At 41.0% G+C, this 21,379-nt stretch overlaps 1 protein-coding gene across 1 annotated transcript in view; it reads right to left on the reverse strand.

Moving 5' to 3' along the window:
- RARB (retinoic acid receptor beta) overlaps positions 1-21,379 on the reverse strand; it is a 725,834-nt gene that overhangs the window by 215,541 nt on the left and 488,914 nt on the right. The gene's annotated exons all lie outside the window — the stretch shown is intronic.

Below are 21,379 nucleotides of genomic sequence, written 5' to 3' on the forward strand. Positions count from 1 at the left end.
TTAGTGATCTTCTCCCCCCCTCCACCCATTTTAAAAGATCTGTTTCCAACAGTTTTCCAGGGATCTTAGTACTGTCTGTGCAGATTCTACAACTTCTCACAACATAAGTTGTTTCTGTTAAGCTGATCATTTGCTTCACATAATTAGAAATTAATTGCAATTTTTGTGTAGGTATTGAATTAATGGTGGATTTAGTGTGTCTCATAGGAAAATGTCCATGATAAGTAATCTGTCCTACACTCTCCATAGGATGCTTACATTTCTAGGGGTGTGGTGTTTAAAAAAGAAAATGGCCACACTAAGAATAAGTCCTAGTCATGTTCTATGTCCATTCTCTGACAACACGGATGAACCTACTAAGTGAAATAAGTCAGAGAGAGAAAGACAAATACCATATGATTTCATTGACGTGTGGAATCGAAAAAACAAAACAACAAATAAACAAAAAGCAGAAGCAGAACCATAAATGCAGAGAACAAATTGATGGTTACCAGAGGGGAGTGGGGGAAGGGGGATAGGAACAATGGGTGAAGGGAAATAGGAGGTACAGGCTTCTAGTTGTGGAATGAATAAGTCACAGGGGTGAAAGTACAACCCAGGGAATATTGTCAAGGGCTCTGTAATAGCATTGCGTGATGACAGGTGGGAGCTACACTTGGGGGAGCAGCACATAATGTGCAGACTTGGTGAGTCACTATGTTGTAGACCTGCAACTAGTGTCATGTTGTGTGTAACTATACTTCCATTGAAATGTAAATAAATAAATTTTTTCAAATGGCCATACTTCATTGGGACACCTTTCCCACAGAGAGATGGGGTCTCTGTTCCCTCTCTTTGAATGGAGGCCTGCTGTGGATATTTAAATATGGCAGAAGTGTTGCCATAGGACTTCCAAGGTAAGGTCATGAAAAGTTGTGCTGTTTCCATCTTGTTCATTGGAGCTGCCATGTACTAAGTTTGATTACCCTGAGGCCTCCATGTTGTGAGGAAGCCCAAAATACATGGAAGGTGAGGCATGTTGGTCCACAGTCCCAGTCCTCAAGTCATTGTATCCCAGGTTTTAACACACATGAGTGAGTTATCCTCTATGGGATTACAATGTCCAGCCTCCCAGTCATTCCTGGTCTCCAGGTATGGTCACCAGGTATGGTCACTAGACATTGTGGAGTAGAGGTAAGCCATCTTGGTTGCACTTTGTCCAAATCCTTAACTCAGAATCTATGAGCGGAATAAATGGTTGCTTTAGAACACAAAGCTGTGTATAGTTTGTTGCTTTATGCTTTATGCCACTAAGTTTTGGGTGGTTTGTGATCCAGCAGTTGTAACTCAAATATAGGACATTCTTTCAGTTTGGGGGAATAGAAAGCCTAGATGGCTTATTTAGACTCTTTTTTTTTTTTCTTTTTTCTTTTTTAGAGAGGATATACAGAGCCTGGGAGCATAGATGGCTTCATTTTACATATCCTCCCATGCAGAGGCATTTTTTAGGGCCTTTGGGAGATAGGAAACTTCCTTCAGATATTCCCCAAATAACAATCAAAACACCATAGGAGATGGGCAATATCAAATTGAAAACTTAGTTCTTAATGAATCAAATGACAGTGATAATAATTGGATACCCTGGGATTGACAGGACTGAGACATATTCCAGAAGTGTAATGAAAGCTGATAACAAAAATAGTTTTAATAGGGGCACGGATGCATTTTAATTATCAAAATGATAAAGTGCTTATGTACACCTTCTATAAACAGAGCGGGCTTGTACAAGCCTTTCAGAAATTCTATTAATTTCAGTTGTTCCACATTGAGTTAGAGGTGCTCACAGGGCAAGATTACCAGGCACTGCTCCTCGTGATTTCCTCTCACCTTCCACATCAAGTAGCAAAACCCCTTACTCTGGTATTCCAGGCCCCATTAAGTATAGCCCAAATTCATCTTACATTACTCTCCTATTTTACCACCCACTCAAGCCAAATGGTTCCTCTAACATCTCTGAGCTTCTTGCATGTTGTTCATTCTGCCTAGGACACAGGTCCTTCATCTTGGGTTCGTGGATGAGTCCCAGGGTATGTGTAAGCTTCCTGGAAGTGAGTGCAAAGTTTCATGTAAATTTGCATATGTGCATCATTCTGGGAAGGAGGGGACTGGGATCCAAACCTGTTTAAAAACTACAATTCCCCCTCCCCCCCTTTTTTTTTAACAAAATAACCCTAATTCCCCCATGAATACACTTACTCACTTACTGACAAATGTTTATTTAGAGCTGTTATGTGCTAGGTATTGTTCCCAGCATCTGGGATACAGCAATGAACAAAACAAACAAGGATCCTCTTCTCTTGGAACTTACATTCTAAGAAGAAGGATGTAGAATATAGATCACATAATAAACAGACAAATGAAAAACAGATATATAAATTATAGAGTATGCCAACATTTAAGTTTTATGGGGAAAAAAGAGAGCCTATAAGGTGAATCAGAAAGGCTGGTCGGGGGGCGGGGGATTCAATTTTAAATAAAATGCTCCAAATAGGTCCCATTAAGGTGACACTTAAGCAAAGCATTACAGGTGGCGAATGAGTGATCTACATGGACAGCTGGGAGGAAAGCACTCAAGCTTGGGGGAACACCAGGGCAAAGGCCCTGACTGGAAGTCCATCTTGCATAGAAGAGAAACAGCAAGAAGGCAATCTGGCTAAAGCAAAGTCAGGGAAGGGAATGAAAGAAGAGTAGGAGGTAAGGCTATGAGGCACCATCGATCATGTACAACTTTGAGAGAAATGGGAAGCATAGGAGGATACTGGGCAATGAATGATGGGATCTGATCTGTGCATAAGTCAGATGCGTGAGAGAGAAAGAAAGGGGACAAGGATGATGCCAAGGTTTGTAGCCCCGAACAATTGGAAGGATGGCTGTCATCAGTCAAGACAGGGAAGTCCATAGGGGAGCACTTTTTGGGGGGCAAGGTTGGGAATTGTGCTTTGGATATGCTAAATTAGATATGCAAGTGGGGATGTCTAGTTGGCAGCTGAATGAGTCAGAAATTCCAGGGGAAGGTTCAGCTGGGGATAAACGCTTGGGAGCCATTAATTTTAAATATTAAGGAGAGCCATCCCCCGTGACCTACAACCCTGTTCTGATCCTCTAAGACATTTTGCTGTACTTCCCTAGTGAAAATTTCTTTGTACTATAGTTTTCTGTATGCTTTTCTCATTTGCCTTACTGGAAAATAAAGCCCTCAAATTGTGTTCATCCAGCTTTCTATCCCTTGTTTTGCCTCCAAAAAATATTGGTTTAAACTCCTTTCTGTTAGGCTTTCATATTTCAATTGCCAAGGCCTTGTATATGGATTGAAAGTAATAAGTTCATTTTCTTTTCTTCTTACTCAACATTTGCCTTAAAATTCATTCTCTGTTTTCATTTTCTCCTTAATGCAAATCATTAGCAAACCAATTTTCTCTTTTAAAAAGAGAGTTTTCAGAAAAAAACAAACACTAAGAATATTTGATGTAAATAAAATGGAAAATACATCAAAAGGCAAAATGCAAAGTTAAAAAAAAATTCTCCTTTTAGAGTGTCTCTGAAAATTGGCTTTTGTATTCTGCTCTCACTTAGCTGGGTGTAATTAGTGGCTCGGTGGGTCTCAAGTTTCTTATCCAAAAGATAAAGAAACTTGGCTAGAAGATTCTAAAATTCTACAAATACTCCTTTTCAAAAAACCCAGAATGGCTCTATTAAATCACTCAAATTGCTGGCAATACACCGTTTACTCTCTTTAAAATTATATGTGATCAGGATAAATATCAGTAAGAACTAGATCTTGTAGTCCATAATCTTTACTACAAACCCTTTCTATTAACTTGCAAATAGAGAATATATTTTTTTTAAATAAAAGGAAATTCTCAGGAATGTTATTGGGCATTTTCTGTGTAAGGATTAAAAATAGTCTTTTTTTCTGAGTTCCTGTTTACCATTTTTTTCCTAATTAATAATAGCTAAGTCTATTATAGATGTATCCTATAAAAATAAACCTAATCATGAGGCAAACAAAATTATTCTCTGTGTTCTGGCCTGAGTGCCTTTCACGAGACTCTAGGATACCGTCTGCATCACTAAACTGAATTTTGTGATTCTTACATTAAAACTACTTCAGTTAATTATGAGGTTTTGAAAAGTTTTGAATCTGCATCTTGTTTTTCTCTTCTGTTCAAGCCTACTGGGGGGGGGGCGGGGGGTTCGGTATTTACTCATTATGCTCTTGATTAACTCACACATGGATCCTCTCAGAACTGATTTAAGGAAACTATCTGTAGAATAATGATAATTAAAATAAACCGGTCAGGTGAGGCTCAGTGGTTAGAAGTTAACCACAGGTACAGAAGGGGGACAAAAACAAACAAACAAAACCCCCACTAGCCAAAGAAACTCCTGACAAGAAAAGTGGAAGAGGCTTTGATTGAGGCATCTTGCTGTGTGACAGAGGGGTTAAATGACAGGAATTCCATCAGATTATCTCAGAGTTTGAAAGCACTTGGAGCGTGATGGGTTGGCTGGTCAAGGAGAACCTTGCCCTCAGAAGAGACAGACGGGAAAGATGGAAACAACAACAAAACCACCACCACCACAAGGCCTCTGAGGCCTTCTCCTGGTTGGGTGCATCCACACAAGCCCCAGTGTTACCTTTTGGAACCAGACTGATTTAAAAAAAAAATAACTGCAGCAGCTGGCCTAGGTCAGGCAGTATTCTACGAGTTTCTACGAGTATTCTGTATGAGTATTAGACAAAATATCTAATTTTCCTGCAAATGTGAGAAGGAAAACAGCATTAGTATCTCTAGTCTTTTCATGAGGGCTAAAGACACAGAGGGTCTTAAAACTTGCCCCAAGTTGTATAGTTAGTAAGTGGCTGAGCTGGGATTTGAACCTCAACCATCTGAATCCAGAGTGTGTGTGCACTGTCACTATGCTGTTGCTGGAAGGAAATGGAAAAAACATTGCAAACGAATTTATGTGACTCAAAACTCCTATTTTTTCCACTTCATGAAACTCCTAGGGAACATCCTTCATCATTCAACAGTTGAATAGTAGCAAAGCACAGGCTATTTTTTAAGTATTAACACCTCTATGCTCCCTAAGTGTGTACAACTCTGTTACTGATAAATCAAAGCCAGCGAAGGCAAAACAAAATAACCAGGGCATTTAACTCAGAGTAGGCTACTGGGATGCATGGTTTAGTTTACACTGAGTGGGCTGAAAGGCAGGCATTGGGGGGAAACGTGCAAGTTTAGCTTCCCGTTGTACAACACATGATGAGAAATAATAATTTAGTTTGCTTGTACCCTGGGAAGCTTTTCTGTGGCCTGTGAGAGTTCCTTTTCTCCTTTGTACAAAATAATAGAAAATAAAATAATTAGTAGCTTACACTTCTGGGTCCAAGAGGATGTTGATACAAGTTTTGGAAATGAGAAGAACAGACCACCCCCAAGAGGAAATTCCAGAGAGGAAAAGCATAGTATCAGCGCACACATGATCATAACCTGATTTCGCATCCTTTCAAACCACAGTCTCCTCAAGGATTTTCCTGATTACTGTCTTCAGAAGCATGAAAAAGTTACACGGGATTTTCCTGATTATTGAATGCAAAAGCATGAGAAAGTTCCATGAGTCACACGATAGACTTGTCTAATTTGAAGTCTACCACCGGGCAGTTTGGAGGGTTACAATTTTATTACTGCTACAAAGCAGTTCTGGGAAAAGGAAAATATGTTAGTTAGAAGAAATCACATTCTCTAAGTAGACCAGAATCTTTCAATCACTTACTCTTAAACTTTTTTTTTTTTCTTTTTTTTTGGGGTGGTGGGAATGGGGTGGGTCGCAGATCCCTTTGAGAATTTGAAGAAAGCTGGGGAGTACACATGTACTCTCCCAGAAAAATGCATGGGTATTGAGGCACCTGGGTGGTTCAGTTGGTTAAGGGTCTGACTTTAGCTAAGATCATGATCTCAGGGTTCTGGGATCCAGCCCCACACACAAGAAGCCCCTCACTGAACACCTCCTTGAGCTCTACCACGGGCTCCATGCTCCACGGGGAGTCTGCTTGTCCCTCTCCCTTTCCCTCTGCTCCTCCATGTGCTCATGCTAGCTCACTCTCTCAAATAAATAAAATATTAAAAAAGAAAAAAGAATAACTTCTTAGGTACAGAGTTATACTGAATTTTATTTCTTTTTTTTTTTAAAGTTTTATTTATTTACTTGACAGACAGAGATCACAAGCAGGCAGAGAGGCAGGCAGAGAGAGAGGGGGAAACAGGCTCCCCGCTGAGCAGAGAGCCTGATGTGGGGCTCAATCCCAGGACCCTGAGATCATGACCTAAGCCGAAGGCAGAGTCTTAACCCACTGAGACACCCAGCCACCCCTGAATTTTATTTCAAATCTCTTAACTCTCTTTCCTTAGAAACCATGTTATGTATTTCAGTCCTGATGGAATTCCACGGACAGTTTAAGATAGCACGGCACTACCGGAGCCAGGCTTACTATTGCAACTAACTGGCTCAAAGACCATTGTTCAAACTGAAGCAATTCTCTGGTCTCCATGTAATTACCTGGCCCAAGGAGGCAATGTAAGGTTAGGAAGTATGGAAATACCCAGCTATGTTTGCCCACCTCAAATGTTAAGAGTTATCAGACAGGTTGGGGCACCTGGGTGGCTCAAACAGTTGAAGATCTGACTCTTGGTTTTGGCCCAGTTCATGATCTCATGGGTCATGGTATGGAGCCCTGTGTGGCAGCCTCCGAGCTCAGCAGGGAATTGGCTTGAAGATTCTCTCCTTCAGCCCCTCCTCCCTTTAAAATAAATAAATCTTTTAAAAAAAGTTATCAGAGAGGCAAGGAATAACCTGAATTGTGGTTTTGATTATTTTCACAAATATTTCTGAATCTACTTGGGTAAGACAAAGAATCTCAGCAAAGGTTTTACTCCAGGGAGTATGAATCTTAGAGTTGAGTTGAAGAGAATCAGTTTCCAGTTGAAAACCAGATAGAATCAGATAAAACAGGAAAAAAAAAGGTCTTTCACAGGGATCCCCATTGATACTGCCAAGCGTAGGAAGCAAACATAGATTGTCCAGGGTAAAATTTCATCTTTCATTCACTCCTTCATTACTTACTCATTAATTAATTTCAACGAATTTCCACTGAGACTCTAGGAAGTGGCAGATTCTAAATTAATGCAGTAGCTACTGTCCAGGAGTGACAATAAAGTATTGTGGATATTCAGGGCCAGGTTTCCTGCCTGCTGATATCAACTGAATCATGAGACCAAAAGTCAAACTATGGGCACCATGATATCATTTAAGTCTGAATATTAAATAAAGGCAACTGTTGTTGTTGTTGTTCGTGGTGATGATGATGATGATGATGATGACGACACCACCTCCAAAGGGTAGGAAGCGTCTTCACTCTACTTCTGTATTCTAACTGTCTCCTTTAGTACATAATAAGTGCATTATTAGTGTTTACTAAGTAGATGAAAGCGTTGCTTCTTACTTGGTTGTTCAATGATTCCTGAATGGGCAGGGTAGTCATAGTGATCTAGATTATACAGAGGAGAGAAGCTTCATCTTAAAGAAGGGGAGTAGATGTCTAAAGGTAGCATAGTTGACACACTGCAGATCCACATCTAGAATTTGGGACTTTTCAGCTCCCAGTCCCCATGTTTCTCCCCCTACACACATAGCCCAATAGGGAGGTGGAAAGTAATGAGTGATTTGTATAAACTTCTGAAGTTGATGTAGAAAATCATGGAAGCTGAGAGTTTGTAAAGTTGCACCCAGTCCTGTTCAGAACTGTCTGGTAATTTTGACTTGCAGACATTGAACAGGCAAGTTTTGAGATAAATGAGCAATAAACTAATTAGCTACCGACCTGGAACCACACAGGAGAGAAAGAAAAAGACAGTGAAGGAAAACATCAAGTTCTTTGAAAAGTGGGCCAGGTTAAACCCACAAAAATCACACATGAGCAATGCTGAAGGCAGACTTACTTGCCAAAGGTGAGGAGAGATGATAAATGATTTCACGCTAGCTTCACGTAGACTTTAGTTATCAGAAGCTTTGGGGTCTGATGCCAAACCCAAGGGAATCTGGGCTTGTGATCTTTGCCTGCTTTCGGAGAGCCAGACAGATGTCCCTATCAGGAAAGATGGGAGTTCGATGGAGAGAGACAGGAAACTGGGATGTTTCCAAAGGAGCAGGGGATCACGTTCTCTCTTTTGCTGAGGTCCCACCATGCCTACGGCTTTGTCTGGGTTTGCTTTCAGGAGATCAACTGAACTGTTTCAATGTACGGTTCCAGATTCATTAACTGAAATCTGTGTCTGGGTAAGTGACATGAAGTGATGTTTCATGCAGGGTCCAAATGCTACGGGACATAAATGGTCTTTTATCCGAACTTAAAATACACAGTTGTGTTCAAGCAACTCTAGGCCTAAAGTCTAAAATGCCAGAAAACTCTGATGTGCAGCCATAGCATGCTTGTAGTATTTGGGTAAGGTTAATGTAATCAGAGACAACACTCCCATTAGTGCTTCTAAAAAACAGTCTTAGCCAGATGCCCTCCCTTTGCAGCCATACAAGGCTGAGGGTCCCACGGAAAGAGTTGATGCACTCCAGTAGTACAAACAGAATGGGAATGGGGGTGGGGGGGGGTAGAACAAGGAAAAACAAGAGGACGAGGAGGAAAATAACCAGGACACAATCCAAGGGAAACATTTAAAATTCCTTTTCAAAGCAATTTCTTAGCCTTGTTAGAAAACACAGAAATGCTCTGGGGTGGGTAAAACAGATGAAAACCACAGCCCGAGGACCACTGGTACGGGGCCAGGATGAAGAGTTTTCCGATAAAGACTCTTTGAGGGGTAAGAAATAGACTAGGCCTTCCAATGAGAGTCCCCACAAATGACAGACATAGGTGACCTGTAAGCAAATCAGATGCAAGCACATAAAATTCATTAAGGAAATCTGATTTGTTTTTCTGTGATCGATAAACAATCAAAAGAGCAAATGGACAGGGGAATAAGCACAAACAAGGATTCTAACCAATAGCGCCAACTTTTCAAGGGGAAAAAGAAAACAAGCGAAGCAAGAAAAAAAATACGGATTGATAGAAAGCAGAACAGAGAGAAAGAAAGGAAGAAAGGAAGCAAGAGAACCCCTCCCTGTGTCCCCGTGAAAGGCAGAACATAATGAAAAACTATCTGCTTAAGCCTCTTTTTAGGAATGAATAGCTAATGCTCACTAACCAGCTCTAGCAAGGACGAGGATACCCCAGGTTTAATTGGAAATAATAGAGCATTGCTCTGGCAGCTATTCCTTAAAACTAAGGCATTAGATAAAGCGGGGTTCATGTTTCTCCCACCTCTGTATTTGGAAACAGGAGCACAAAGCCTAATTGGCCGAATAAAGGAGCTGTGGGCTCCACAGAAAACCCTCTAAACCCATGATTGATGTCCGCTGACACCTCTGAACAATGACACCATGGGAACTGGCAGAGGGTACACATAGTTCGCAACAAGGAGGTGCACAGCCCATGCCCTAGCGAGGAGACATAGACCCTCGCCGCAGCCTCTGCATTAGAACAACTTCCTGTGCGGTTGTCCTTTCTGCCTCACAGGCATATTCTCAAATACCACGTTTCTAGATTCATTCATTCAATAACTATGTTTGCAGAGCCTTCTCCGTGCCAGGCAATGCTGTGGGTGCTGGCTCCCCACCCCCGCGGAGGGATTTTATGTCCAATTAACATTTATATAGAGGGATACGGATGATAACCAGATAAAGGACAACTCGATACAGTGTTAGGCAGAGGTGTTAGGAAGTGTTATGAAGGGAAGTGACAACGGGGTAAATAAGGGAGTAACTAGAGGGATGTTTGGGAGGAAGCAAAACAGAGATGCCTGTTCAAAGCAGATACACATTCTTGTGCTTTAAAAACTCTCTGGCAGATAAAGTCAAAGCCTCTTTTCTCTTAGGGAGGCTCTGATATCCACCCTGAGGTTGATGCCCTGCTCCCTGTTTACATGGAACAGCCTGGATGTGGGACGAAATGCAAAGAGCTCTCAAGGATTAGGGAGTAGAAAATCCAGTCACTGTAAGCGTGGCAGACTGTCGCTTTGGTGGTCCCAATCACCCAAGGCTTCTTGATATTTAAGCACCGAGTAACTGTCCAGTTCAGTTTGCTCTGGCTCTGGGACCCCCTGAACCAACAGAACGTAACAGAGGCAGCGAGGGGCCAGTCCCCGGCTTAGTCCTAAGGAAGGTCTTGGTGGTTCCTGCTTTTGCACACCGGGCCTTGTAAGAAGCCCTACTACTCTGCTGTCAGAAGCCCAGCCTTGCTGTATGGGGAGATCACAAGGAGGAAAACCCGCCCCCGCCACCAACAGCCCTGACACCGACTTGTCAATGGAGGGGAGTGACGTCGACTTGGAAGTAGATGGTCATGGGTCATTCAAGCCACCCTAGCTGACCCCATGGAGAGCAGAGATGAGCTATTCTCCCGAGCTCCATACCCCACGCAGAGCCACGAGCAAAGTCACAAAAGGGTCGTTGGTTTCAGCCACTGGATTTGGGGGGTAGTTTTGTTATCCAGCAATGATTTTCAGTTTCAGGCATTAAACATAATAACTTTTTATGTACAATTTTGACTTGGAAAAAATTGGGGGGTTTAGGTTTTTCTTGATTTTTGTGGTCTATGCCCTTGATTTCAAAGTATCTCATTTGAGGACATGAATGGCTGCATCTCAAATACGGGAAAAAATATGCTCTGACTTAAGGCTTAAAAATAGAGTTGTCTGCTATTAGGAAGACAAGAATACGTTTCTGCTGACCTATTCATCTCACGCGGGCCAAACTCACGTCCTGCCATAATTCTGTAGGTAGGAAACTGAACTGGAATTGACCTCAGTTAGCATTTCCCAACTCAAGTGACAGTACCCCGCCCTGGAATTCCTGACAACACTATCAACCTCATACAGCAGCTACTTTCTGGCCATCCTCGGAAAGTGCGAGCAATAAGGTCTTGTCCAAACAGGGGACAAATCTGCCTGGCTTTATGCAAAGGAAAAGGAAAAGCAAAGCAATTAATTCACCCTAGGGAAACATGCTGAGGCCATGAATTCACCAGGTAGTGCAAACTGTCAGCTGCATTCACAGAGAGGATGCGCCATCCTTCCCTTGTCCTCTGGGCCCTTTCCGCCTCCATTGTGGGGGAAGGGCAAAGAACGAGATGTCGGGCGTGGTAGGGAAATGTAGGACATGAATGGATAAACTGAAATGTAATACAAACATTTCTTCTTGATAGCATTGATCTTAACTACATTTGTATTATATATATCAAAGGTCTGGGACAGGATACAAGCCAGGGGTCTTCAAGGTGATCTATTACAGTGGTTCTCAAGGTATGGTCTTAAGACTGCGGCATCAGCAACACCTGGGAATTTGTTACAACTGCAAATTCTGGGGTCTTGCCCCAGATCAAATTAATCTGAAACTCTGGGAGTGGGGCCCAGCAATCTATATTTTAACCAGCCTTCCAGTTGCTTTTGATGCACACTCAAGCTTGGGAACCACTGATCTACTGAAATTCAGAAAGTAAAAATTAGAACCTCTATCTATATTAATGTGTAATTTAAAAAGGAAAAACCTTAAGCTTTACTAACATTTAAGTGCAACTGACTCTCCTGTTCAGAGTTAACCCTTAAGTCTTATAGTGTATGTGATATGAAATTTCCACAACCCAAAGGACTTAAGATTATTATCCCTACTTGTTCATTTGCTTTCAGCTTATTTTAAAGTATCACTCTTTATGTAGGCCCCTTGGTGGATTTATAAATTATATTACCTGATTTTAATTTCACTAACCTGTCTCAGATGGCCACGTGGCTTCAAGGATTCCTGCAAAGAGACCGCCAAGCGGAAGCAAATTTAAAAAACGGGCAGAGTTGACACTTTTACAATCCACTCACACTTTTACCAGCTATGACACTGTCCCCACCATAAATATTATTAAAATAATATTTGAGCTAGTACCAAAGTTTTAATTTTAATTAACATAATGAAACTATTTAAGATATTGTGTGCTTTACCTATATCATCTCCTAACACAGGCATTATTACATGATTTGATAATATAAAAATATATGAATACAGGAGCACATTTGTATATACCTGTACATATTTGGAAGACTCAGTCTCAAATACCTTTTTACTTTAACTTCTTAAAAAGATTTTATTTATTTATTTATTTAAGAATATTTATTTAATTACTTATTTATTGGAAAGCTAGAGGGAGAGAGAGAGAGAGAGAATAAGCGAGTACACAGAGGCAGAGGGAGAGGGAGAAGCAGACTCCAGGACCCTGGGATCTTGACCTGAGCCGAAGGCAGACGCTTAACTGACTAGTTTAGGCACCCTAAATTTTTATTTTATTTTTTAATTAATTAATTTTTTAAAAAAGATTTTATTTATTTATTTGACAGAGAAAGAGATCACAAGTAGGCAGAGAGGCAGCCAGCGAGAGGGGGAAGCAGGCTCCCTGTTGAGCAGAGAGTCCAATATAGGGCTCTATCCCAGGACCCTGGGGTCATGACCTGAGCTAAAGGCACCCCACCCCTAAGATTTAATTTTTAAGCAATCTTTACATCCTGCGTGGGGCCCAGACTCACAGCCCTGAAATCAAGAGTAGCATGTTCCACCAGCTGAGCCAGCCAGGCATTTCTCAAATAGCTTCTATGGAGAGGGTAATACTGATGTGCTCCGTTGTGCTCTTTTAAATCGTATTGCTTGGTAACATCTAAACAGGCACACACAGTCAGTTCTGGGGATTCTACAACCACGTTACATATTTTTAATCCAAGACAAGGGGAAGATATCTACTAGAATAATCAGAGACTGGGAATGTGACATATGGGTACCTGCATGTAATATACAAATATGAAATATTAAAGATGGTTAAATTTAGCAGAATCAATACCATAAAAATGGGCAGAAATCGTTACAAAGAAATAGTCCCAGTTAAGATTTAAGATATTTTATAAATAAGACTTGATATAGCCTTTCTCTATCACGGATCAGTACTTGATCAACCCTATTTGATAGATGAAGAAACTGAGGATCCAAGAAGTTACATACAGTAACTTCAGAAGGTCGAAGGGAAATGGACCTTGAAGACAGTATGTGGAATGAAATAAGTTAAAGACAAATGCCGTATGATCTCACTTGCATAGGGAGTCTTAACAAACAAATAAAAACTAAACTCAGAGAACACACTGGTCCTTGCCAGATTTAGGGGTGGAGGTGGACAAAATGGGGGAAGGTGGTTAAAAGGTACAAACTCCCAGTTATAAATAAGTCCTAGGGAAGCAATGAATAGTTAACAGCACTCCACTTGAAAGCTGCTAAGAGAGTAGATCTTAAAAGTTCTCATCACAAATTAAAAAAAAAAGTTGTAGCTATGTGTAATCAATGGTATAACTAGACTTAACATGGCAATGATTTTGCATTATATACATAAATTTGAATCATTATATTGTACCTGAAACTAATATGGTGTTATATGCCAATTATATCTCGATTTAAAAGAAATCTAGCAAGATTTGAGCTCTGGGACATCTGTTGGATCCCACAAACTGTTGTTATCTGGTGACTGCCTAAATGTGGTTTTTCAGCCCATGATTTCCTATGAATATCATGAGAAAAGATAAAGGTGGGCCATACAAGATTGGAACTAGGTTGGAGACTTGTGGTGATCAGAGGACCTGCAGGGATTCTGGGACAACAGGGCCAAGAGTGCCCTCATAGACTAGCCGACAGGAAAGCCAAAGGAGGCTGACCTTGCCTGAGAAGAGTCTTGTGCGGCATCACCAGTGCTATTAATGGGATTTGCAGGCATTAATGTGTCTTGCAGGCAAGGAATGAACACATGCGATCGACTACAGTCGTCATTGTATTAACCGTTTCACAACATCATACAGATTCCCTTCCTCAGAAAATACAAATCCTGGAAACTGCTGTGGGTTTAAAGAGCACGGGCCTCCAGGCCTTCTGCTGATTTTACAAGATGTCTAAACATGCTGCAGGTTTCCGTTACTACCCTATCTTCCTCTGCTTTGGGGCCGCTTACGTGGACTCCCTTGTCAACTGTGCTTGGGAAAATAAGTTTAAACAAAGGGAATTTTATAAACAAATATTAGATTTTATTTTTTTTTTTAAGATTTTATTTATTTATTTCACAGAGGGAGACCACAAGTAGGCAGAGAGGCAGGCAGAGAGAGAGAGAGGAGGAAACAGGCTCCCTGAGAGCCCGATGCGGGACTCGATCCCAGACCCCTACCTGAGCCGAAGGCAGGGGCTTAACCCACTGAGCCACCCAGGCGCCCAACAAATATTAGATTTTAAATGATGTTTTATTCTAAGTGTGCCTACAGACAATAATCTTTGTTACTTATCATTGATAACTTTTTTTTTTTAAAGATTTTATTTATTTATTTGTCAGAGAGAGTGAGCACAGGCAGACAGAGAGGCTGGCAGAGGCAGAGGGAGAATCAGGCTCCCTGCTGAGCAAGGAGCCCGATGTGGGACTCAATCCCAGGACGCTGGGATCATGACCTGAGCCGAAGGCAGCTGCTTAACCAACTGAGCCACCCGGGCGTCCCATCATTGATAACTTTAAAAAACACTCTCAAGTATCATTTTCAGGTGAGTGGCAATGACAGACTTACGATGGGATCTATACTCCACAGATGAGCCAACTCTTTCCCTCTTCACAGGTTAAGATCACTGGTCACGTCTGCCACTGGGGGGTGGGAGAGGGAGTCCCATCTTCCTTCACTTACATTACTGAGCTTGCATTCCACATTTCATCATTTCAGAATTTTCCTGCCTATGCCTTAGACTCCCTTGTACCTTGAAAATTTCACGAGAGCCAATTTGCATGCATCTGGCCATGGACATAGCCAACTGTCCAATTTCCCATGCTCTGTGCCCAGGCAGCCAAGCCCTCCTGGGAGAAATCCATGGAACCTTCTCAGCATTGGTTTTACCACCTGGTAATCTGCTATGTTTTCCTGGTCAACCTGTTCTTTCATACTCAACAACCACAGTTTCAAATGTTCCTCTCTGTCCTCATACCTTATATCCCCAAAGCTTTCTCCTCACAACAGTCATAACACCTTGTACCTCTTTGGAAGATTACTAATAAAATTCTCTCACCAACTTGACTCAAACATCACAAGGGCAGAGTTGACATCATCTTCCCTCACCATGGTCACCTTCTGGAGGCCTAGCATGGGCTAGCATACTCTCCAGTACGCATCTGAATATTGACTGTTGGATGAGAGATGAGTGACTGCTTTCAAACCTTGACCCTTGGGCCATGTCCCCTCCCAAATACCAGCAAGCCCGGCAGGGGGCCTCAAGTAGCTTTGTCCCAACAGCTGTGTCAAAACATCCTGTGTTGATGGAGGCTGCAATCAGTCACTTCAAGCTTCCTGATTAATTGGTGAGAGACAGCTAGGGCACATTCTGCAGTGGCTGCAGAGTTTATAAGTGGTGTCCCATGTTAGCCATGGGATGAAGTTTCTAAGGGCAATGTTGTCACAGACTGGTGAGTTTCTCTGAGACATACAGGAAATGGGAAGTAGAAATAAAAAGCAATAAATTCAGTACTAATGCTAATTTATTTAGTCATCAATTTTCAACCATTTGACCATGCTATTTTTTGTCTGTTTTGTTTTGTTGACCATCTAATTAATCAATTAGTTTTGTTTGGATTGTGGCTCCTCCCTGAAAGCATTTAGGGCTAATGACCAAGAAACAAACAAACAAACAAACAAAACAACCCACTTATAACCCTAAAACATACTGAAAATAAATCAGAAGAATTCTCTTCAGCCCTTGTCTCAAGAAAATTTAGGTGACCAGGCTAGAGAATGTTGCCTTTGCGGATATTCTAATACGGTTAAGGACATGAGAAAAGAATTTAGAGACAGGGACAGATTATAAATAAACAGAAAAGGTATGAAATTTTTATCTGAATAAGGACCAGGCTGAGAGACCTCAGGAAGAGAGGGCTCAGCCATCCTGGCCTTGGCCATCCTAGAACAGACCATCCACAACTAACCCAGCAACTGGCCACGGCTGCAGGAGCAAACCTAATGAAGATCAGGCAAGCCCACCCAAATCAGAAGAACCATTCATCAGAGCCCACCCCAAAATGTAGACTTCCAGAATCACGAACAAAATAAATGTTTTGGTGTTTTTGTTTGTTTTGTTGTTGTTTGTTTGTTTTTATAAGCTATAAGTTTTGGAGCTGTTCCTTTTATAGCAAAAGGTAGCTGATACAGTTAATTTCACACAGGATCACCTTTTGAGGAATAAATGTTCATTTGCTTCAATCTGTCGCTATACCAAAAGACAAACATCTTATAAGTTTATCCCAAGTCCATTTAAATTTTAATCCTTTGATGGAACTTTATTTAGCTTAACCCCATCTGACAATCTTCTGGCTACTGGATGTGGGCAGAAAGTACTATGAATTTCTGCTCAGTAGCCTCAGTTGCTTCTTTTTCATGACAAAGAAAACGTCAACAGAATATTCCAGAGGTGAAATTTGACTCTTAGAAACAAGGACCTTCCGCAAGGTCTGTTTGTTCAGGCTTTTTCTGCTCCTGGGGATATTACCACTATTGGTTTTGGGTTGAGAAAACTTTTTCTCTGTGGAAGCCTGAATCAGGGGCTAACCTAGGAAATCAACACCCACAGATATTTTTACAAGGTGGTAAGCCAAACACATCCAAACTTCAGTGTGTGAGCTCTCCCATGTAAAGATGGTTTATGTTTCCGAACCAAAAAGATAAGCATAAAGGGGAAAAGAAAGAAAATGCTTTAAACACAAATGTATATCCGAACTTACAAACACAAACATGGCAAATACTTTTCAGAGAGCGTGCATGAGAATGACAAACAATTTAAGTTTAATCCCTCAAAAGCTTTCTACTCTCTCTGGCTTCCTCATGTATATAAAAGGTTTAAATGAACAAGAAAAACATGTTGGGATTAGGATTTGATTCCAAAAAGCTTTTATAGTCATATAGAATAACCAGGAGTCACACTAGCTTCAAAAGACACACCAAACAAAAACTGATTTTTACCAAATAGCATTAATACTTTATGGACCAAAGTTGTTTTCACAAAGTATTTACATAATGAAGGGCTTGCCAAGCTGTGTAAATGTTTACGGCTTCTGGGTTCCCATCTTAGAGCTTTCAAATTCAGTCAAAAGGAAAAACCCTGTGCTTGTTTACTTGAACTTTAAAATTCGCCACCAAGTATCAAACATAATACCTCTGAAACACAATGGTAGGCCCATTGCTGACTCAATTTTCTACTTCGAGGGTACTCACTACACATACCACACTAGGATAAGTTATTTCATTTATTTGCTAATTGACCCCAACCACTTGCAACTCTCTCGCCAGACACGACTCAGAAGTTAACTGCTCCTGATTTGTTAACGGGAAAACTTGCCCAAGATTTGCAGAAACTCAGACAAAAATTAATAAATGTAACTTTTTCACAAAGGGCCAAGTCTTTTCATTTATGTTATTTGGCTCTTCTTTAACTAAAACAAAAAGTTCTCCACCAAGTTGAGCTTCATTTCAAATACGAGTAGGTAAAAGAAGAAATGAAGGATTTTATTATCCCATTATCCTTGAGGCGATCCATTTAGAGAGGTGATCCAAGTTACTCAGAGGAAGTTTCTGGAATATATTGCCAGGTTCCTGATTCTTGGCTTAAAATTTCTGACAACATCCTTTCTTTGGTCTTCATGCTAAGCTATGCATTTAGAGACTGTGATGGCAAGAATGAAACTCAAACTTGTCTTTCATAACATCTATGTCTCCCTGCTTGAATTTCCCTGTTCTTTTCATTTAGTCTTTTTCTTCTGTCCACTCCTTTATTATCCCCATGATGTAAAGCAGGTAGTTCCCGAACTTTGCCACAAGTGACCTAGTGACTGGGTGATCATTATTTCATTATTTTCTTGTCCTGGAACCCTTTTGGGGTTATAGAAATAGGATTTTGAACAGTAGCAAACCCCATACTGCTTGGAAAGACATAGCACCCACTGGCATATCAAAGGCAGTAAGCGTTAGACTCCCTGTTTCCTAAAAAAAAAAACAAAAAACAAAAAATGCATTTACTCAGTTATTTAAAGAACTGGGTTCTGAGGAATAGAATTTGGGAAAATTTCCTTTTCAAAAAATTCTTTTTTTGAATAACTTATTTTTCCTCTTCGGGATTTTCCCGAACTCTTCTCTTCAAAATATAAGAACCATTGCTTACAATTAAAAAACAAGAGATGAGAAAAGATTAACTCTGTCTCTTCCTCCAGACTTTAATTGTCTTTTCATTTTATAGTTACACACTTTAAAGACCAAAGGGAAGAAAACTAAGTGTTCCATTGAGAGAGTATTGACTGAGAATGGCCTATAGGCATAGCAATCTCCTGGACCAGAGAAAGTGAGATCAAGAAGACATGATCCCCATCGCCAAGATTCTCAAGCTAATGGAGAAAAACAGAAGAGAAGAAAGATGTGGAAGTACTCGGAAGCCTAGATCCACAAAAATTTGTAGGATAGCTGATTTATCTTAAGGTCTCCCTCTCCATGCAGAACTTTTAAATCTGCATCTGAAATTCTCATCTAGTCACCCACTCACAACCAAAAAAAAAGTTTTGCGAAATGGGAAGTCAGCCAGGTACATTCTGTATCATAAGTATATGATTATTTTCCCTATTAAACCTCTTTGCTGTCCTCACTATACTATAGACTGGACTCCTCCATTCATCTTTCAATGCCACAATCTTTAGAACCTCAGATTCTTTTATTGACTTCATGCTTTTGATGAGATTTAAGTCAAGGCCAAACCATGACGCCTATCATCTTTGTTTCTGTTCTTGGATCATTACAAAGACCACGGAGAAGGATCGGCTGCGAAGGCAAAAGATCTCTCATCAGGTCAGACTGTGTTTAGCTACAGGTAAGAGAAAATGGGACGACTGTGGCTTACACAAAGCTGGGTTACTTTTCTCACTGAACAACTAGTCCCAGGGTAGGCCTTGCGCTGTTGGTTTCAATCAGGAGAAAGAAGTCTGGTGCCAGTTTTTCCTCTCCCTTCCGTGAGGAAAGCAAAGACTCTTCCAGAAATTCTATCTTAACACATCTCCCTTTCATCCCACTGACAAGCCCCCGTCACATGGCTGCGAGACAGAATGAGAGAGTGAACCTGAATGGGAACTGTGGGAGCCAGTAAAGAGCCTTTGCCACAAGATCAATTCTCGTTCAACTTCCAAAGATTTTTTGTCAGGGTTGATATCTCAGTTCCTTTACTGACAAAGAGCTAAATTGCTGAAATACTGCAGTAAGTCTATAAATTAAAAGTGTGTACCCAGAGGAGTTTGATTATTAGTTCTCCCTTCCCCTGACGCCACAGATAAACTCACTGCTTTCTTGAAGTGAAATAGAGGAGAAATCCAGAATCACCTGACAAAGTTCAGATGATTGCTACAACTACAACTCTGCTTAACGGGACTGCCTATTGTCCTTATTTTCTACTATTAGCCACTTGTTGATTTACTCACTTGACACATGTTTATTGAGGTTGCACGATGTGCCCGGCATTGTGAGAGACGCTATGATGTGGTGGTGAATGAGATACACACAATTTCTTTTTCTGGGAGGCTTAGGTTTTAATGGAAGAAACAAATAGGATGTATTTAACGACAACTGTGATAAATACTACAGAAGCAAAGTAAAGAGCGAAATGCAGATATCACGGGAAGTTAGCATAGGTTCTTCAGGTGAAGCTTTCCCAAAGTATGCAAAAACTGCTGTTTCTAAGCCTTGGCACTACTGACCCTTTGTGCTGGATGATTCTTTTTCTGTGAAAGGCTGTTCTGTGCATTGTAGGGTCTCTACCATTATCCTTGGCCTCTCCCCACTAAATGTTAATGGCTCTCCTCTGTCAGTTGTGACAACCAAAAATAGTTCAAGACATTGACAAATATTCCCCACAGGGGAAGGGGCAAAATTGCCTCCAGTTGAGAACCCATTGATTTAAACAAGACACAGAGATTTGAAAGGTAAATGGGAGACTCAGTCACAACGAAAAGGAGAGGTAAACAATTCATGCTCACCTTCCTGCCAAACCTCTTCCCTTGATAAAATTTCAAAGTGTCTGTTGAATAATTGGAAAATTGGTGCTAAATTCCCTCTGTCTATACCCTGAATAAATAGTAAGTCCTATGGTCTTTTCCTACTCTCTCCTGCAGACTATTGGCATACCCAGTAAGTATGAAAACGTAATGTTATGTCACGTTTTCACAGATGGAAGATGTTCTTGAGGACACTGTGCATGTTTACCTATGTCTCCTGGCTTTATGGATATCCCGTGCACTTACTCCTTTCTTTTGACCACTCCACAGACAGGCACCAAGGGTCTGCTTTGTGCCAGGCACTGTTCTAGAGGCTACAGGATCTATATGAATAAGGAAAGAGCTATAAGAACACCTACTCTTAATTCACTCAAGTACAAAACTAACTGAGTTGTAGAGGCAAACCTTTTGTCTTCAGCCTGGTAGTTTCTGTTGTCCTCGTGTTCTTCCAAATGAAAACAGATTGAGAGGCAAGGGCTGAGCCTGTTTAGTTCACAGTTCAGCCCTTCTGATGTTCTAGAGAGAATATCAGCAGAAGATTTGATGGATGATAATTCTGATATTAAGAGAGTAATGACAATGATGTTACACTCACCCAGACAACCTGCAACCGAAGTGGCAATTCCAGTCAGGTTGGTTCTTCACAAGCATTTGCTGATCCAACTGACACATTTGTGACATTTGTGTCACATACGGTCGAAAACTTCCCCAAAGTGAGAGTTCTTCTCAAATTCCTTGCTAGAGTTTTTTGTTTTGTTTTTTAAGATTTATTTTATTTATTTGACAGACAGCATGTGTGCATAGTGAGGGAGGAACATCCAGAGGGGAGGGGCAGGGGAGAGAGAATCTCAAGCAGACTCCCCTCTGAGCAGGAGCCTGCCACATGGGGCTCGATCTCATGACCTGAGCAGAAATCAAGAGTCAGACGTTTAACTGTGTGAGACACCTAGGTGCCCCCTACCAGGATTTTGATCTACTTTTGATCTACTTCTTTCTTGTATCTTCTCCCCTAAAATCTTGTTTGTTTATCACCTGTCTAACCAAATCAGATTGCCAAGGATGGGAAGGATGAAGGAAGGCAAAGTATTTCTTTCCTGCTTCGAAGAGCTATAT

This window comes from Mustela erminea, chromosome 1 (assembly GCF_009829155.1).
Source record: "Mustela erminea isolate mMusErm1 chromosome 1, mMusErm1.Pri, whole genome shotgun sequence".
NCBI classification, from domain to species: domain Eukaryota; kingdom Metazoa; phylum Chordata; class Mammalia; order Carnivora; family Mustelidae; genus Mustela; species Mustela erminea.